This window comes from Pseudophryne corroboree, chromosome 2, assembly GCF_028390025.1.
Source record: "Pseudophryne corroboree isolate aPseCor3 chromosome 2, aPseCor3.hap2, whole genome shotgun sequence".
In the NCBI taxonomy this organism is placed as follows: Eukaryota; Metazoa; Chordata; class Amphibia; order Anura; family Myobatrachidae; genus Pseudophryne; species Pseudophryne corroboree.
The window spans coordinates 801,256,397-801,273,307 of record NC_086445.1 but is presented as its reverse complement, the minus strand read 5'-3'; the positions used below and the strand labels follow the sequence as shown (position 1 = coordinate 801,273,307).

The following is a 16,911-nucleotide window of genomic DNA, read 5'->3' as shown; positions in this document are numbered from 1 at the left end:
TATTAGTGCATTGGTTTCATTGTTAAGTGTTCTGTTTAATATTTTGGCTTAAACAAGTTTATTTATGCAAAAATTATAACATGTTACCTAAAACAATCTTAAAATGTGTCTACTCTCACAGAAAATCATTCAGTATATGATAGTGAATGAATTGTAGCCTGAAAATTTGTGGAGAATGTTATGCAACTGAAAATTGGTTGACAATTTCTATATCAAGTTTTATGAATGGGTCCAAAAATGTCACCATGAGTTAAAAGAGGAATTCATATGGCCTATCTAAACCATCAACAAAATGTAATTAAGACTGTACTTTCAGGGTTCATTTTTATAGGTAATGATGGGAGAAATGTGCTTGAAAGTGTCCAAACTCGCCAACCACCATGATGAGTTTAAGAGCTCTCTTCTCAGCATGAAGGCAGTTAGCAACTGTGTTTCATGCAGATGTTGTTAGCTTTTGATGACTGTCCTACTTCTTAATAAAGAAGTGGTAGAAGAGGGCTCATTCAGAGTGGCTGATTACACACTTTAAAATCAACTATGGTTATTTAAAACTAAGTTTGTATAATGTTTAATATGCTGGAAAGAACAAGCATTGATGTTTTAACATTCCTGAATCAGAATGTTTTTTATTATATAGCAATAAAGGCAATGTCTAAGAGTATTATTTTACATTTTAATTTTAACCTTTTTTATGTGGTTTATGTCACTGAGGACTTGAAAAATGTAAAGTGTGCTTTCCTTAAAAGAACCTTTTGTTTGCAGTGTATTTGTTTAATAATTGTTTTATTCTTTAGCAAATCAGCAATTAATGCAAGCCACTAATTTATTTCCTATATGAAATATAAGACATTTTGAAGTACCAATGCTATTAGTGCATTGGTTTCATTGTTAAGTGTTCTGTTTAATATTTTGGCTTAAACAAGTTTATTTATGCAAAAATTATAACATGTTACCTAATACAATCTTAAAATGTGTCTACTCTCACAGAAAATCATTCAGTATATGATAGTGAATGAATTGTAGTCTGAAAATTTGTGGAGAATGTTATGCAACTGAAAATTGGTTGACAATTTCTATATCAAGTTTTTTGAATGGGTCCAAAAATGTAACCATGAGTTAAAAGAGGAATTCATATGACCGATCTAAACCATCAACAAAATGTAATTAAGACTGTACTTTCAGGGATCGTTTTTATAGGCAATGATGGGAGAAATGTGCTTGAAAGTGTCCAAACTTGCTAACCACCATGATGAGTTTAAGAGCTCTTTTCTCAGCATGAAGGCAGTTAGCAACTCTGTTTCATGCCGATGTTGTTAGCTTTTGATGACTGTCCTACTTCTTAATAAAGAAGTTGTAGAAGAGGGCTCATTCAGAGTGGCTGATTACACACTTTAAAATCAACTATGGTTATTTAAAACTAAGTTTGTATAATGTTTAATATCCTTCAAAGAATACGCATTGATGTTTCAACATTCCTAAATCAGAATGTTTTTTATGATATAGGAATAAAAGCAATGTCTAAGAGTATTATTTTACATTTTAATTTTAACCTTCTTTAAGTGGTTCATGTCAATGAGGACTTGAAAAATGTAAAGTGTGCTTTCCTTAAAAGAACCTTTTGTTTGCAGTGTATTTGTTTAATAATTGTTTAATTCTTTAGCAAATCAGCAATTAATGCAAGCCACTAGTTTATTTCCTATATGCAATATAAGAAATTTTGAAGTACCAATGCTATTAGTGCATTGGTTTCATTGTTAAGTGTTCTGTTTAATATTTTGGCTTAAACAAGTTTATATATGCAAAAATGATAACATGTTACCTAATACAATCTTAAAACGTGTCTACTCTCACAGAAAATCATTCAGTATATGATAGTGAATGAATTGTAGTTTGAAAATTTGTGGAGAATGTTATGCAACTGAATATTGGTTGACAATTTCTATATCAAGTTTTGTGAATGGGTCCAAAAATGTCACCATGAGTTAAAAGAGGAATTCATATGGCCTATCTAAACCATCAACAAAATGTAATTAAGACTGTACTTTCAGGGATCATTTCTATAGGCAATGATGGGAGAAATGTGCTTGAAAGTGTCCAAACTCGCCAACCACCATGATGAGTTTAAGAGCTCTCTTCTCAGCATGAAGGCAGTTAGCAACTCTGTTTCATGCAGATGTTGTTAGCTTTTGATGACTGTCCTACTTCTTAATAAAGAAGTGGTAGAAGAGGGCTCATTCAGAGTGGCTGATTACACACTTTAAAATCAACTATGGTTATTTAAAACTAAGTTTGTGTAATGTTTAATATGCTGGAAAGAACAAGCATTGATGTTTTAACATTCCTGAATCAGAATGTTTTTAATTATATAGCAATAAAAGCAATGTCTAAGAGTATTATTTTACATTTTAATTTTAACCTTCTTTAAGTTGTACATATCAATGAGGACTTGAAAAATTTAAACTGTGCTTTCCTTATAAGAACCTTTTGTTTGCAGTGTATTTGTTTAATAATTGTTTAATTCTTTTGCAAATCAGCAACTAATGCAAGCCACTAGTTTATTTCCTATATGCAATATAAGACATTTTGAAGTACCAATGCTATTAGTGCATTGGTTTCATTGTTAAGTGTTCTATTTAATATTTTGGCTTAAACAAGTTTATATATGCAAAAATTATAATATGTTACCTAATACAATCTTAAAATGTGTCTACTCTCACAGAAAATCATTCAGTATACTGATAGTGAATGAATTGTAGTCTGAAAATTTGTGGAGAATGTTATGCAACTGAAAACTGGTTGACAATTTCTATATCAGGTTTTATGAATGGGTCCTAAAATGTCACCATGAGTTAAAAGAGGAATTCATATGGCCTATCTAAACCATCAACAAAATGTAGTTAAGATTATACTTCCAGGGATCATTTCTATAGGCAATGATGGGAGAAATGTGCTTGAAAGTGTCCAAACTCGCCAACCACCATGATGAGATTAAGAGCTCTCTTCTCAGCATGAAGGCAGTTAGCAACTCTGTTTCATGCAGATGTTGTTAGCTTTTGATGACTGTCCTACTTCTTAATAAAGAAGTGGTAGAAGAGGGCTCATTCAGAGTGGCTGATTACACACTTTAAAATCAACTATGGTTATTTAAAACTAAGTTTGTATAATGTTTAATATCCTTCAAAGAATACGCATTGATGTTTCAACATTCCTAAATCAGAATGTTTTTTATGATATAGGAATAAAAGCAATGTCTAAGAGTATTATTTTACATTTTAATTTTAACCTTCTTTAAGTGGTTCATGTCAATGAGGACTTGAAAAATGTAAAGTGTGCTTTCCTTAAAAGAACCTTTTGTTTGCAGTGTATTTGTTTAATAATTGTTTTATTCTTTAGCAAATCAGCAATTAATGCAAGCCACTAATTTATTTCCTATATGAAATATAAGACATTTTGAAGTACCAATGCTATTAGTGCATTGGTTTCATTGTTAAGTGTTCTGTTTAATATTTTGGCTGAAACAAGTTTATATATGTAAAAATTATAATATGTTACCTAATACAATCTTAAAATGTGTCTACTCTCACAGAAACTCATTCAGTATATGATAGTGAATGAATTGTAGTCTGAAAATTTGTGGAGAATGTTATGCAACTGAAAATTGGTTGACAATTTCTATATCAAGTTTTATGAATGGGTCCAAAAATGTCACCATGAGTTAAAAGAGGAATTCATATGGCCTATCTAAACCATCAACAAAATGTAATTAAGACTGTACTTTCAGGGATCATTTCTATAGGCAATTATGGGAGAAATGTGCTTGAAAATGTCCAAACGTGTTAACTACCATGATGAGTTTAAGAGCTATCTTCTCAGCATGAAGGCAGTTATCAACTCTGTTTCATGCAGATGTTGTCAGCTTTTGATGACTGTCCTACTTCTTAATAAAGAAGTGGTAGAAGAGGGCTCATTCAGAGTGGCTGATTACGCACTTTAAAATCAACTATGGTTATTTAAAACTAAGTTTGTATAATGTTTAATATCCTTGAAAGAATACACATTGATGTTTCAACATTCCTAAATCAAAAATTTTTTTATGATATAGGAATAAAAGCAATGTCTAAGAGTATTATTTTACATTTTAATTGTAACCTTCTTTAAGTTGTTCATGTCAATGAGGACTTGAAAAATGTAAAGTGTGCTTTCGTTAAAAGAACCTTTTGTTTGCAGTGTATTTGTTTAATAATTGTTTAATACTTTAGCAAATCAGCAATTAATGCAAGCCACTAGTTTATTTCCTATATGCAATATAAGAAATTTTGAAGTACCAATGCTATTAGTGCATTGGTTTCATTGTTAAGTGTTCTGTTTAATGTTTTGGCTTAAACAAGTTTATATATGCAAAAATGATAACATGTTACCTAATACAATCTTAAAATGTGTCTACTCTCACAGAAAATCATTCAGTATATGATAGTGAATGAATTATAGTCTGAAAATTTGTGGAGAATGTTATGCAACTGAAAATTGGTTGACAATTTCTATATCAAGTTTTATGAATAGGTCAAAAAATGTCACCATGAGTTAAAAGAGGAATTCATATGGCCTATCTAAACCATCAACAAAATGTGATTAAGACTATACTTTCAGGGATCATATCTATAGGCAATGATTGGAGAAATGCGCTTGAAAGTGTCCAAACTTGCCAACCACCATGATGAGTTTAAGAGCTCTCTCCTCAGCATGAAGGCAGTTAGCAACTCTGTTTCATGCAGATGTTGCTAGCTTTTGTTGACTGTCCTACTTCTTAATAAAGAAGTGGTAGAAGAGGGCTCATTCAGAGTGGCTTATTACACACTTTAAAATCAACTATGTTTATTTAAAACTAAGTTTGTATAATGTTTAATATCCTTGAAAGAATACACATTGATGTTTCAACATTCCTGAATCAGAATGTTTTTTATGATATAGCAATTAAAGCAATGTCTAAGAGTATTATTTTACATTTTAATTTTAACCTTCTTTAAGTGGTTCATGTCAATGAGGACTTGAAAAATGTAAAGTGTGCTTTCCTTAAAAGAACTTTTTGTTTGCAGTGTATTTGTTTAATAATTGTTTAATTCTTTTGCAAATCAGCAACTAATGCAAGCCACTAGTTTATTTCCTATATGCAATATAAGAAATTTTGAAGTACCAATGCTATTAGTGCATTGGTTTCATTGTTAAGTGTTCTGTTTAATATTTTGGTTTAAACAAATTTATATATGCAAAAATTATAATATGTTACCTAATACAATCTTAAAATGTGTCTACTCTCACAGAAAATCATTCAGTATATGATAGTGAATGAATTGTAGTCTGAAAATTTGTTGAGAATGTTATGCAACTGAAAATTGGTTGACAATTTCTATATCAAGTTTTATGAATGGGTCCAAAAATGTCACCATAAGTTAAAAGAGGAATTCATATGGCCTATCTAAACCATCAACAAAATGTAATTAAGATTATACTTTCAGGGTTCAATTCTATAGGCAATGATGGGAGAAATGTGCTTGAAAGTGTCCAATCTAGCCAACCACCATGATGAGTTTAAGAGCTCTCTTCTCAGCATGAAGGCAATTAGCAACTCTGTTTCATGCAGATGTTGCTAGCTTTTGATGACTGTCCTACTTCTTAATAAAGAAGTGGTAGAAGAGGGCTCATTCAGAGTGGCTGATTACACACTTTAAAATCAGCTATGGTTATTTAAAGCTAAGTTTGTATAATGTTTAATATCCTTGAAAGAATAAGCATTGATGTTTCAACATTCCTGAATCAGAATGTTTTTTATGATATAGGAATAAAAGCAATGTCTAAGAGTATTATTTTACATTTTAATTTTAACCTTCTTTAAGTGGTTCATGTCAATGAGGACTTGAAAAATGTAAAGTGTGCTTTCCTTAAAAGAACCTTTTGTTTGCAGTGTATTTGTTTAATAATTGTTTAATTCTTTAGAAAATCAGCAATTAATGCAAGCCACTAGTTTATTTCCTATATGCAATATAAGAAATGTTGAAGTACCAATGATATTAGTGCATTGGTTTCATTGTTAAGTGTTCTGTTTAATATTTTGGCTTAAACAAATTTATATATGTAAAAATTATAATATGTTACCTAATACAATCTTAAAATGTGTCTACTCTCACAGAAACTCATTCAGTATATGATAGTGAATGAATTGTAGTCTGAAAATTTGTGGAGAATGTTATGCAACTGAAAATTGGTTGACAATTTCTATATCAAGTTTTATGAATGGGTCCAAAAATGTCACCATGAGTTAAAAGAGGAATTCATATGGCCTATCTAAACCATCAACAAAATGTAATTAAGACTGTACTTTCAGGGATCATTTCTATAGGCAATTATGGGAGAAATGTGCTTGAAAATGTCCAAACGTGTTAACTACCATGATGAGTTTAAGAGCTATCTTCTCAGCATGAAGGCAGTTATCAACTCTGTTTCATGCAGATGTTGTCAGCTTTTGATGACTGTCCTACTTCTTAATAAAGAAGTGGTAGAAGAGGGCTCATTCAGAGTGGCTGATTACGCACTTTAAAATCAACTATGGTTATTTAAAACTAAGTTTGTATAATGTTTAATATCCTTGAAAGAATACACATTGATGTTTCAACATTCCTAAATCAAAATTTTTTTTATGATATAGGAATAAAAGCAATGTCTAAGAGTATTATTTTACATTTTAATTGTAACCTTCTTTAAGTTGTTCATGTCAATGAGGACTTGAAAAATGTAAAGTGTGCTTTCGTTAAAAGAACCTTTTGTTTGCAGTGTATTTGTTTAATAATTGTTTAATACTTTAGCAAATCAGCAATTAATGCAAGCCACTAGTTTATTTCCTATATGCAATATAAGAAATTTTGAAGTACCAATGCTATTAGTGCATTGGTTTCATTGTTAAGTGTTCTGTTTAATGTTTTGGCTTAAACAAGTTTATATATGCAAAAATGATAACATGTTACCTAATACAATCTTAAAATGTGTCTACTCTCACAGAAAATCATTCAGTATATGATAGTGAATGAATTATAGTCTGAAAATTTGTGGAGAATGTTATGCAACTGAAAATTGGTTGACAATTTCTATATCAAGTTTTATGAATAGGTCAAAAAATGTCACCATGAGTTAAAAGAGGAATTCATATGGCCTATCTAAACCATCAACAAAATGTGATTAAGACTATACTTTCAGGGATCATATCTATAGGCAATGATTGGAGAAATGCGCTTGAAAGTGTCCAAACTTGCCAACCACCATGATGAGTTTAAGAGCTCTCTCCTCAGCATGAAGGCAGTTAGCAACTCTGTTTCATGCAGATGTTGCTAGCTTTTGTTGACTGTCCTACTTCTTAATAAAGAAGTGGTAGAAGAGGGCTCATTCAGAGTGGCTTATTACACACTTTAAAATCAACTATGTTTATTTAAAACTAAGTTTGTATAATGTTTAATATCCTTGAAAGAATACACATTGATGTTTCAACATTCCTGAATCAGAATGTTTTTTATGATATAGCAATTAAAGCAATGTCTAAGAGTATTATTTTACATTTTAATTTTAACCTTCTTTAAGTGGTTCATGTCAATGAGGACTTGAAAAATGTAAAGTGTGCTTTCCTTAAAAGAACTTTTTGTTTGCAGTGTATTTGTTTAATAATTGTTTAATTCTTTTGCAAATCAGCAACTAATGCAAGCCACTAGTTTATTTCCTATATGCAATATAAGAAATTTTGAAGTACCAATGCTATTAGTGCATTGGTTTCATTGTTAAGTGTTCTGTTTAATATTTTGGTTTAAACAAATTTATATATGCAAAAATTATAATATGTTACCTAATACAATCTTAAAATGTGTCTACTCTCACAGAAAATCATTCAGTATATGATAGTGAATGAATTGTAGTCTGAAAATTTGTTGAGAATGTTATGCAACTGAAAATTGGTTGACAATTTCTATATCAAGTTTTATGAATGGGTCCAAAAATGTCACCATAAGTTAAAAGAGGAATTCATATGGCCTATCTAAACCATCAACAAAATGTAATTAAGATTATACTTTCAGGGATCAATTCTATAGGCAATGATGGGAGAAATGTGCTTGAAAGTGTCCAATCTAGCCAACCACCATGATGAGTTTAAGAGCTCTCTTCTCAGCATGAAGGCAATTAGCAACTCTGTTTCATGCAGATGTTGCTAGCTTTTGATGACTGTCCTACTTCTTAATAAAGAAGTGGTAGAAGAGGGCTCATTCAGAGTGGCTGATTACACACTTTAAAATCAGCTATGGTTATTTAAAGCTAAGTTTGTATAATGTTTAATATCCTTGAAAGAATAAGCATTGATGTTTCAACATTCCTGAATCAGAATGTTTTTTATGATATAGGAATAAAAGCAATGTCTAAGAGTATTATTTTACATTTTAATTTTAACCTTCTTTAAGTGGTTCATGTCAATGAGGACTTGAAAAATGTAAAGTGTGCTTTCCTTAAAAGAACCTTTTGTTTGCAGTGTATTTGTTTAATAATTGTTTAATTCTTTAGAAAATCAGCAATTAATGCAAGCCACTAGTTTATTTCCTATATGCAATATAAGAAATGTTGAAGTACCAATGATATTAGTGCATTGGTTTCATTGTTAAGTGTTCTGTTTAATATTTTGGCTTAAACAAATTTAATATGTAAAAATTATAATATGTTACCTAATACAATTTTAAAATGTGTCTACTCTCACAGAAAATCATTCAGTATATGATAGTGAATGAATTGTAGCCTGAAAATTTGTGGAGAATGTTATGCAACTGAAAATGGGTTGACAATTTCTATATCAAGTTTTATGAATGGGTCCAAAAATGTAACCATGAGTTAAAAGAGGAATTCATATGGCCTATCTAAACCATCAACAAAATTTAATTATGACTATACTTTCAGGGATCATTTCTATAGGCAATGATGGGAGAAATGTGCTTGAAAGTGTCCAAACTCGCCAACCACCATGATGAGATTAAGAGCTCTCTTCTCAGCATGAAGGCAGTTAGCAACTCTGTTTCATGCAGATGTTGTTAGCTTTGGATGACTGTCCTACTTCTTAATAAAGAAGTGGTAGAAGAGGGCTCATTCAGAGTGGCTGATTACACACTTTAAAATCAGCTATGGTTATTTAAAACTAAGTTTGTATAATGTTTAATATCCTTGAAAGAATACGCATCGATGTTTCAACATTCCTGAATCAGAATGTTTTTTATGATATAGGAATAAAAGCAATGTCTAAGAGTATTATTTTACATTTTAATTTTAACCTTCTTTAAGTGGTTCATGTCAATGAGGACTTGAAAAATTTAAACTGTGCTTTCCTTATAAGAACCTTTGTTTGCAGTGTATTTGTTTAATAATTGTTTAATTCTTTTGCAAATCAGCAACTAATGCAAGCCACTAGTTTATTTCCTATATGCAATATAAGAAATGTTGAAGTACCAATGATATTAGTGCATTGGTTTCATTGTTAAGTGTTCTGTTTAATATTTTGGCTTAAACAAATTTAATATGTAAAAATTATAATATGTTACCTAATACAATTTTAAAATGTGTCTACTCTCACAGAAAATCATTCAGTATATGATAGTGAATGAATTGTAGTCTGAAAATTTGTGGAGAATGTTATGCAACTGAAAATGGGTTGACAATTTCTATATCAAGTTTTATGAATGGGTCCAAAAATGTAACCATGAGTTAAAAGAGGAATTCATATGGCCTATCTAAACCATCAACAAAATTTAATTATGACTGTACTTTCAGGGATCATTTCTATAGGCAATGATGGGAGAAATGTGCTTGAAAGTGTCCAAACTAGCCAACCACCATGATGAGATTAAGAGCTCTCTTCTCAGCATGAAGGTAGTTAGCAACTCTGATTCATGCAGATGTTGTTAGCTTTGGATGACTGTACTACTTCTTAATAAAGAAGTGATAGAAGAGGGCTCATTCAGAGTGGCTGATTACACACTTTAAAATCAGCTATGGTTATTTAAAACTAAGTTTGTATAATGTTTAATATCCTTGAAAGAATATGCATTGATGTTTCAACATTCCTGAATCAGAATGTTTTTTATGATATAGGAATAAAAGCAATGTCTAAGAGTATTATTTTACATTTTAATTTTAACCTTCTTTAAGTTGTACATATCAATGAGGACTTGAAAAATTTAAACTGTGCTTTCCTTATAAGAACCTTTGTTTGCAGTGTATTTGTATAATAATTGTTTAATTCTTTTGCAAATCAGCAACTAATGCAAGCCACTAGTTTATTTCCTATATGCAATATAAGAAATTTTGAAGTACCAATGCTATTAGTGCATTGGTTTCATTGTTAAGTGTTCTGTTTAATATTTTGGCTTAAACAAGTTTATATATGCAAAAATTATAATATGTTACCTAATACAATCTTAAAATGTGTCTACTCTCACAGAAAATCATTCAGTATATGATAGTGAATGAATTTTAGTCTGACAATTTGTGGAGAATGATATGCAACTGAAAATTGGTTAACAATTTCTATATCAGGTTTTATGAATGGGTCCTAAAATGTCACCATGAGTTAAAGGAGGAATTCATATGGCCTATCTAAACCATCAACAAAATGTAATTAAGACTGTACTTTCAGGGATCATTTCTATAGGCAATGATGGGAGAAATGTGTTTGAAAGTGTCCAAACTCGCCAACCACCATGATGAAATTAAGAGCTCTCTTCTCAGCATGAAGGCAGTTAGCAACTCTGTTTCATGCAGATGTTGTTAGCTTTTGATGACTGTCCTACTTCTTAATAAAGAAGTGGAAGAAGGGGGCTCATTCAGAGTGGCTGATTACACACTTTAAAATCAACTATGGTTATTTAAAACTAAGTTTGTATAATGTTTAATATCTTTGAAAGAATACGCATCGATGTTTCAACATTCCTGAATCAGAATGTTTTTTTATGATATAGGAATAAAAGCAATGTCTAAGAGTATTATTTTACATTTTAATTTTAACCTTCTTTAAGTGGTTCATGTCAATGAGGACTTGAAAAATGTAAAGTGTGCTTTCCTTAAAAGAACCTTTTGTTTGAAGTGTATTTGTTTAATAATTGTTTAATTCTTTAGAAAATCAGCAATTAATGCAAGCCACTAGTTTATTTCCTATATGCAATATAAGAAATTTTGAAGTACCAATGATATTAGTGCATTGGTTTCATTGTTAAGTGTTCTGTTTAATATTTTGGCTTAAACAAGTTTATATATGCAAAAATTATAATATGTTACCTAATGCAATCTTAAAATGTGTCTACTCTCACAGAAAATCATTCAGTATATGATAGTGAATGAATTTTAGTCTGACAATTTGTGGAGAATGATATGCAACTGAAAATTGGTTGACAATTTCTATATCAAGTTTTATGAATGGGTCCAAAAATGTCACCATGAGTTAAAAGAGGAATTCATATGGCCTATCTAAACCATCAACAAGATGTAATTAAGACTATATTTTCAGGGATCATTTCTATAGGCAATGATGGGATAAATGTGCTTGAAAGTGTCCAAACTCGCCAACCACCATGATGAGATTAAGAGCTATCTTCTCAGTATGAAGGCAGTTAGCAACTCTGTTTCATGCAGATGTTGTTAGCTTTTGATGACTGTCCTACTTCTTAATAAAGAAGTGGTAGAATAGGGCTCATTCAGAGTGGCTGATTACACACTTTAATATCAACTATGGTTATTTAAAACTAAGTTTGTATAATGTTTAATATCCTTGAAAGAATACGCATTGATGTTTCAACACTCCTAAATCAGAATGTTTTTTATGATATAGGAATAAAAGCAATGTCTAAGAGTATTATTTTACATTTTAATTTTAACCTTCTTTAAGTGGTTCATGTCAATGAGGACTTGAAAAATGTAAAGTGTGCTTTCCTTAAAAGAACCTTTTGTTTGCAGTGTATTTGTTTAATAATTGTTTAATTCTTTAGCAAATCAGCAATTAATGCAAGCCACTAGTTTATTTCCTATATGCAATATAAGAAATTTTGAAGTACCAATGCTATTAGTGCATTGGTTTCATTGTTAAGTGTTCTGTTTAATATTTTGGCTTAAACAAGTTTATATATGCAAAAATTATAATATGTTACCTAATACAATCTTAAAATGTGTCTACTCTCACAGAAAATCATTCAGTATATGATAGTGAATGAATTGTAGTCTGAAAATGTGTGGAGAATGTTATGCAACTGAAAATTGGTTGACAATTTCTATATCAAGTTTTATGAATGAGTCCAAAAATGTCACCATGAGTTAAAAGAGGAATTCATATGGCCTATCTAAACCATCAACAAGATGTAATTAAGACTATGGCCCTCATTCCGAGTTGTTCGCTCGGTATTTTTCATCGCATCGCAGTGAAATTCCGCTTAGTACGCATGCGCAATGTTCGCACTGCGACTGCGCCAAGGAACTTTACTATGAAGAAAGTATTTTTACTCACGGCTTTTTCTTCGCTCCGGCGATCGTAATGTGATTGACAGGAAATGGGTGTTACTGGGCGGAAACACGGCGTTTCAGGGGCGTGTGGCTGAAAACGCTACCGTTTCCGGAAAAAACGCAGGAGTGGCCGGAGAAACGGTGGGAGTGCCTGGGCGAACGCTGGGTGTGTTTGTGACGTCAACCAGGAACGACAAGCACTGAAATGATCGCACAGGCAGAGTAAGTCTGGAGCTACTCTGAAACTGCTAACTCGTTTGTAATCGCAATATTGCGCATACGTCGGTCGCAATTTTAAGAAGCTAAGATTCACTCCCAGTAGGCGGCGGCTTAGCGTGTGTAACTCTGCTACATTCGCCTTGCGAGCGATCAACTCGGAATGAGGGCCTATATTTTCAGGGATCATTTCTATAGGCATTGATGGGAGAAATGTGCTTGAAAGTGTCCAAACTTGCTAACCACCATGATGAGTTTAAGAGCTCTCTTCTCAGCATGAAGGCAGTTAGCAACTCTGTTTCATGCAGATTTTGTTAGATTTTGATGACTGTCCTACTTCTTAATAAAAAAGTGGCAGAAGAGGGCTCATTCAGAGTGGCTGATTACACACTTTAAAATCAACTATGGTTATTTAAAACTAAGTTTGTATAATGTTTAATATCCTTGAAAGAATACGTATTGATGTTTCAACATTCCTGAATCAGAATATTTTTTATGATATAGGAATAAAAGCAATGTCTAAGAGTATTATTTTACATTTTAATTTTAACCTTCTTTAAGTTGTACGTATCAATGAGGACTTGAAAAATTTAAACTGTGCTTTCCTTAAAAGAACCTTTTGTTTGCAGTTTATTTATTTAATAATTGTTTAATTATTTTGCAAATCAGCAACTAATGCAAGCCACTAGTTTATTTCCTATATGCAATATAAGAAATTTTGAAGTACCAATGCTATTAGTGCATTGGTTTCATTGTTAAGTGTTCTGTTTAATATTTTGGCTTAAACAATTTTATATATGCAAAAATTATAATATGTTTCCTAATACAATCTTAAAATGTGTCTACTCTCACAGAAAATCATTCAGTATATGATAGTGAATGAATTGTAGTCTGAAAATTTGTGGAGAATGTTATGCAACTGAAAATTGGTTGACAATTTCTATATCAAGTTTTATGAATGGGTCCAAAAATGTCACCATGAGTTAAAAGAGGAATTCATATGGTCTATATAAACCATCAACAAAATGTAATTAAGATTATACTTCCAGGGATCATTTCTATAGGCAATGATGGGAGAAATGTGCTTGAAAGTGTCCAAACTCGCCAACCACAATGATGAGTTTAAGAGCTCTCTCCTCAGCATGAAGGCAGTTAGCAACTCTGTTTCATGCAGATGTTGCTAGCTTTTGATGACTGTCCTACTTCTTAATAAAGAAGTGGTAGAAGAGGGCTCATTCAGAGTGGCTGATTACACACTTTAAAATCAGCTATGGTTATTTAAAACTAAGTTTGTATAATGTTTAATATCCTTGAAAGAATACGCATTGATGTTTTAACATTCCTGAATCAGAATGTTTTTTATTATATAGCAATAAAAGCAATGTCTAAGAGTATTATTTTACATTTTAATTTTAACCTTCTTTAAGTTGTACATATCAATGAGGACTTGAAAAATTTAAACTGTGCTTTCCTTAAAAGAACCTTTTGTTTGCAGTGTATTTGTTTAATAATTGTTTAATTCTTTTGCAAATCAGCAACTAATGCAAGCCACTAGTTTATTTCCTATGTGCAATATAAGAAATTTTGAAGTACCAATGCTATTAGTGCATTGGTTTCATTGTTAAGTGTTCTGTTTAATATTTTGGTTTAAACAAATTTATATATGCAAAAATTATAATATGTTACCTAATACAATCTTAAAATGTGTCTACTCTCACAGAAAATCATTCAGTATATGATAGTGAATGAATTGTAGTCTGAAAATTTGTGGAGAATGTTATGCAACTGAAAATTGGTTGACAATTTCTATATCAAGTTTTATGAATGGGTTCAAAAATGTCACCATGAGTTAAAAGAGGAATTCATATGGCTAATCTAAACCATCAACTAAATGTAATTAAGATTATACTTCCAGGGATCATTTCTATAGACAATGATGGGAGAAATGTGCTTGAAAGTGTCCAAACTCGCCAACCACCATGATGAGTTTAAGAGCTATCTTCTTAGCATGAAGGCAGTTAGCAACTCTGTTTCATGCAGATGTTGTTAGCTTTTGATGACTGTCCTGCTTCTTAATAAAGAAGTGGTAGAAGAGGGCTCATTCAGAGTGGCTGATTACACACTTTAAAATCAACTATGGTTATTTAAAACTAAGTTTGAATAATGTTTAATATGCTGAAAAGAACAAGCATTGATGTTTTAACATTCCTAAATCAGAATGTTTTTTATTATATAGCAATAAAAGCAATGTCTAAGAGTATTATTTTACATTTTAATTTTAACCTTTTTTAAGTGGTTCATGTCACTGAGGACTTGAAAAATGTAAAGTGTGCTTTCCTTAAAAGAACCTTTTGTTTGCAGTGTATTTGTTTAATAATTGTTTTATTCTTTAGCAAATCAGCAATTAATGCAAGCCACTAGTTTATTTCCTATATGCAATATAAGAAATGTTGAAGTACCAATGATATTAGTGCATTGGTTTCATTGTTAAGTGTTCTGTTTAATATTTTGGCTTAAACAAATTTAATATGTAAAAATTATAATATGTTACCTAATACAATTTTAAAATGTGTCTACTCTCACAGAAAATCATTCAGTATATGATAGTGAATGAATTGTAGTCTGAAAATTTGTGGAGAATGTTATGCAACTGAAAATTGGTTGACAATTTCTATATCAAGTTTTATGAATGGGTCCAAAAATGTCACCATAAGTTAAAAGAGGAATTCATATGGCCTATCTAAACCATCAATAAAATGTAATTAAGATTATACTTTCAGGGATCAATTCTATAGGCAATGATGGGAGAAATGTGCTTGAAAGTGTTCAAACTAGCCAACCACCATGATGAGTTTAAGAGCTCTCTTCTCAGCATGAAGGCAATTAGCAACTCTGTTTCATGCAGATGTTGCTAGCTTTTGATGACTGTCCTACTTCTTAATAAAGAAGTGGTAGAAGAGGGCTCATTCAGAGTGGCTGATTACACACTTTAAAATCAGCTATGGTTATTTAAAACTAAGTTTGTATAATGTTTAATATCCTTGAAAGAATACGCATCGATGTTTCAACATTCCTGAATCAGAATGTTTTTTATGATATAGGAATAAAAGCAATGTCTAAGAGTATTATTTTACATTTTAATTTTAACCTTCTTTAAGTGGTTCATGTCAATGAGGACTTGAAAAATTTAAACTGTGCTTTCCTTATAAGAACCTTTGTTTGCAGTGTATTTGTTTAATAATTGTTTAATTCTTTTGCAAATCAGCAACTAATGCAAGCCACTAGTTTATTTCCTATATGCAATATAAGAAATGTTGAAGTACCAATGATATTAGTGCATTGGTTTCATTGTTAAGTGTTCTGTTTAATATTTTGGCTTAAACAAATTTAATATGTAAAAATTATAATATGTTACCTAATACAATTTTAAAATGTGTCTACTCTCACAGAAAATCATTCAGTATATGATAGTGAATGAATTGTAGTCTGAAAATTTGTGGAGAATGTTATGCAACTGAAAATGGGTTGACAATTTCTATATCAAGTTTTATGAATGGGTCCAAAAATGTCACCATAAGTTAAAAGAGGAATTCATATGGCCTATCTACACCATCAACAAAATGTAATTAAGATTATACTTTCAGGGATCATTTCTATAGGCAATGATGGGAGAAATGTGCTTGAAAGTGTTCAAACTCGCCAACCACCATGATGAGTTTAAGAGCTCTCTTCTCAGCATGAAGGCAATTAGCAACTCTGTTTCATGCAGATGTAGCTAGCTTTTGATGACTGTCCTACTTCTTAATAAAGAAGTGGTAGAAGAGGGCTCATTCAGAGTGGCTGATTACACACTTTAAAATCAGCTATGGTTATTTAAAACTAAGTTTGTATAATGTTTAATATCCTTGAAATAATACGTATTGATGTTTCAACATTCCTGAATCAGAATGTTTTTTATGATATAGGAATAAAAGCAATGTCTAAGAGTATTATTTTACATTTTAATTTTAACCTTCTTTAAGTTGTACGTATCAATGAGGACTTGAAAAATTTAAACTGTGCTTTCCTTAAAAGAACCTTTTGTTTGCAGTATATTTATTTAATAATTGTTTAATTATTTTGCAAATCAGCAACTAA

General features: G+C 31.0%; 19 non-coding genes across 19 annotated transcripts; all 19 read left to right on the top strand.

Annotated features, from left to right (window-relative positions):
- The first annotated feature begins 300 nt into the window (after positions 1-300).
- On the top strand, positions 301-513 carry LOC135053743 (small nucleolar RNA U3). Its single transcript, XR_010243055.1, has one exon. It is a non-coding gene; the product is annotated as a small nucleolar RNA U3 (small nucleolar RNA).
- A 653-nt stretch (positions 514-1,166) lies between these two features.
- Positions 1,167-1,379, top strand: LOC135053983 (small nucleolar RNA U3). Its single transcript, XR_010243266.1, has one exon. It is a non-coding gene; the product is annotated as a small nucleolar RNA U3 (small nucleolar RNA).
- Positions 1,380-2,032: 653 nt separating this feature from the next.
- On the top strand, positions 2,033-2,245 carry LOC135053198 (small nucleolar RNA U3). Its single transcript, XR_010242580.1, has one exon. It is a non-coding gene; the product is annotated as a small nucleolar RNA U3 (small nucleolar RNA).
- A 654-nt stretch (positions 2,246-2,899) lies between these two features.
- Positions 2,900-3,112, top strand: LOC135053309 (small nucleolar RNA U3). The gene has a single exon (XR_010242677.1). It is a non-coding gene; the product is annotated as a small nucleolar RNA U3 (small nucleolar RNA).
- Positions 3,113-3,765: 653 nt separating this feature from the next.
- On the top strand, positions 3,766-3,978 carry LOC135053763 (small nucleolar RNA U3). The gene has a single exon (XR_010243071.1). It is a non-coding gene; the product is annotated as a small nucleolar RNA U3 (small nucleolar RNA).
- A 653-nt stretch (positions 3,979-4,631) lies between these two features.
- LOC135053886 (small nucleolar RNA U3) lies at positions 4,632-4,844 on the top strand. The gene has a single exon (XR_010243181.1). It is a non-coding gene; the product is annotated as a small nucleolar RNA U3 (small nucleolar RNA).
- A 653-nt stretch (positions 4,845-5,497) lies between these two features.
- LOC135053825 (small nucleolar RNA U3) lies at positions 5,498-5,710 on the top strand. The gene has a single exon (XR_010243126.1). It is a non-coding gene; the product is annotated as a small nucleolar RNA U3 (small nucleolar RNA).
- A 653-nt stretch (positions 5,711-6,363) lies between these two features.
- On the top strand, positions 6,364-6,576 carry LOC135053760 (small nucleolar RNA U3). The gene has a single exon (XR_010243070.1). It is a non-coding gene; the product is annotated as a small nucleolar RNA U3 (small nucleolar RNA).
- Positions 6,577-7,229: 653 nt separating this feature from the next.
- On the top strand, positions 7,230-7,442 carry LOC135053885 (small nucleolar RNA U3). Its single transcript, XR_010243180.1, has one exon. It is a non-coding gene; the product is annotated as a small nucleolar RNA U3 (small nucleolar RNA).
- A 653-nt stretch (positions 7,443-8,095) lies between these two features.
- LOC135053819 (small nucleolar RNA U3) lies at positions 8,096-8,308 on the top strand. The gene has a single exon (XR_010243122.1). It is a non-coding gene; the product is annotated as a small nucleolar RNA U3 (small nucleolar RNA).
- Positions 8,309-8,960: 652 nt separating this feature from the next.
- On the top strand, positions 8,961-9,173 carry LOC135053283 (small nucleolar RNA U3). Its single transcript, XR_010242654.1, has one exon. It is a non-coding gene; the product is annotated as a small nucleolar RNA U3 (small nucleolar RNA).
- A 651-nt stretch (positions 9,174-9,824) lies between these two features.
- On the top strand, positions 9,825-10,037 carry LOC135053583 (small nucleolar RNA U3). The gene has a single exon (XR_010242916.1). It is a non-coding gene; the product is annotated as a small nucleolar RNA U3 (small nucleolar RNA).
- Positions 10,038-10,689: 652 nt separating this feature from the next.
- On the top strand, positions 10,690-10,902 carry LOC135053434 (small nucleolar RNA U3). Its single transcript, XR_010242785.1, has one exon. It is a non-coding gene; the product is annotated as a small nucleolar RNA U3 (small nucleolar RNA).
- Positions 10,903-11,556: 654 nt separating this feature from the next.
- On the top strand, positions 11,557-11,769 carry LOC135054001 (small nucleolar RNA U3). Its single transcript, XR_010243282.1, has one exon. It is a non-coding gene; the product is annotated as a small nucleolar RNA U3 (small nucleolar RNA).
- A 1,175-nt stretch (positions 11,770-12,944) lies between these two features.
- Positions 12,945-13,154, top strand: LOC135054032 (small nucleolar RNA U3). Its single transcript, XR_010243310.1, has one exon. It is a non-coding gene; the product is annotated as a small nucleolar RNA U3 (small nucleolar RNA).
- Positions 13,155-13,807: 653 nt separating this feature from the next.
- LOC135053520 (small nucleolar RNA U3) lies at positions 13,808-14,020 on the top strand. The gene has a single exon (XR_010242859.1). It is a non-coding gene; the product is annotated as a small nucleolar RNA U3 (small nucleolar RNA).
- Positions 14,021-14,673: 653 nt separating this feature from the next.
- LOC135053650 (small nucleolar RNA U3) lies at positions 14,674-14,886 on the top strand. Its single transcript, XR_010242974.1, has one exon. It is a non-coding gene; the product is annotated as a small nucleolar RNA U3 (small nucleolar RNA).
- Positions 14,887-15,538: 652 nt separating this feature from the next.
- On the top strand, positions 15,539-15,751 carry LOC135053805 (small nucleolar RNA U3). Its single transcript, XR_010243110.1, has one exon. It is a non-coding gene; the product is annotated as a small nucleolar RNA U3 (small nucleolar RNA).
- Positions 15,752-16,402: 651 nt separating this feature from the next.
- LOC135053791 (small nucleolar RNA U3) lies at positions 16,403-16,615 on the top strand. The gene has a single exon (XR_010243097.1). It is a non-coding gene; the product is annotated as a small nucleolar RNA U3 (small nucleolar RNA).
- The last annotated feature ends 296 nt before the right edge of the window (positions 16,616-16,911 follow it).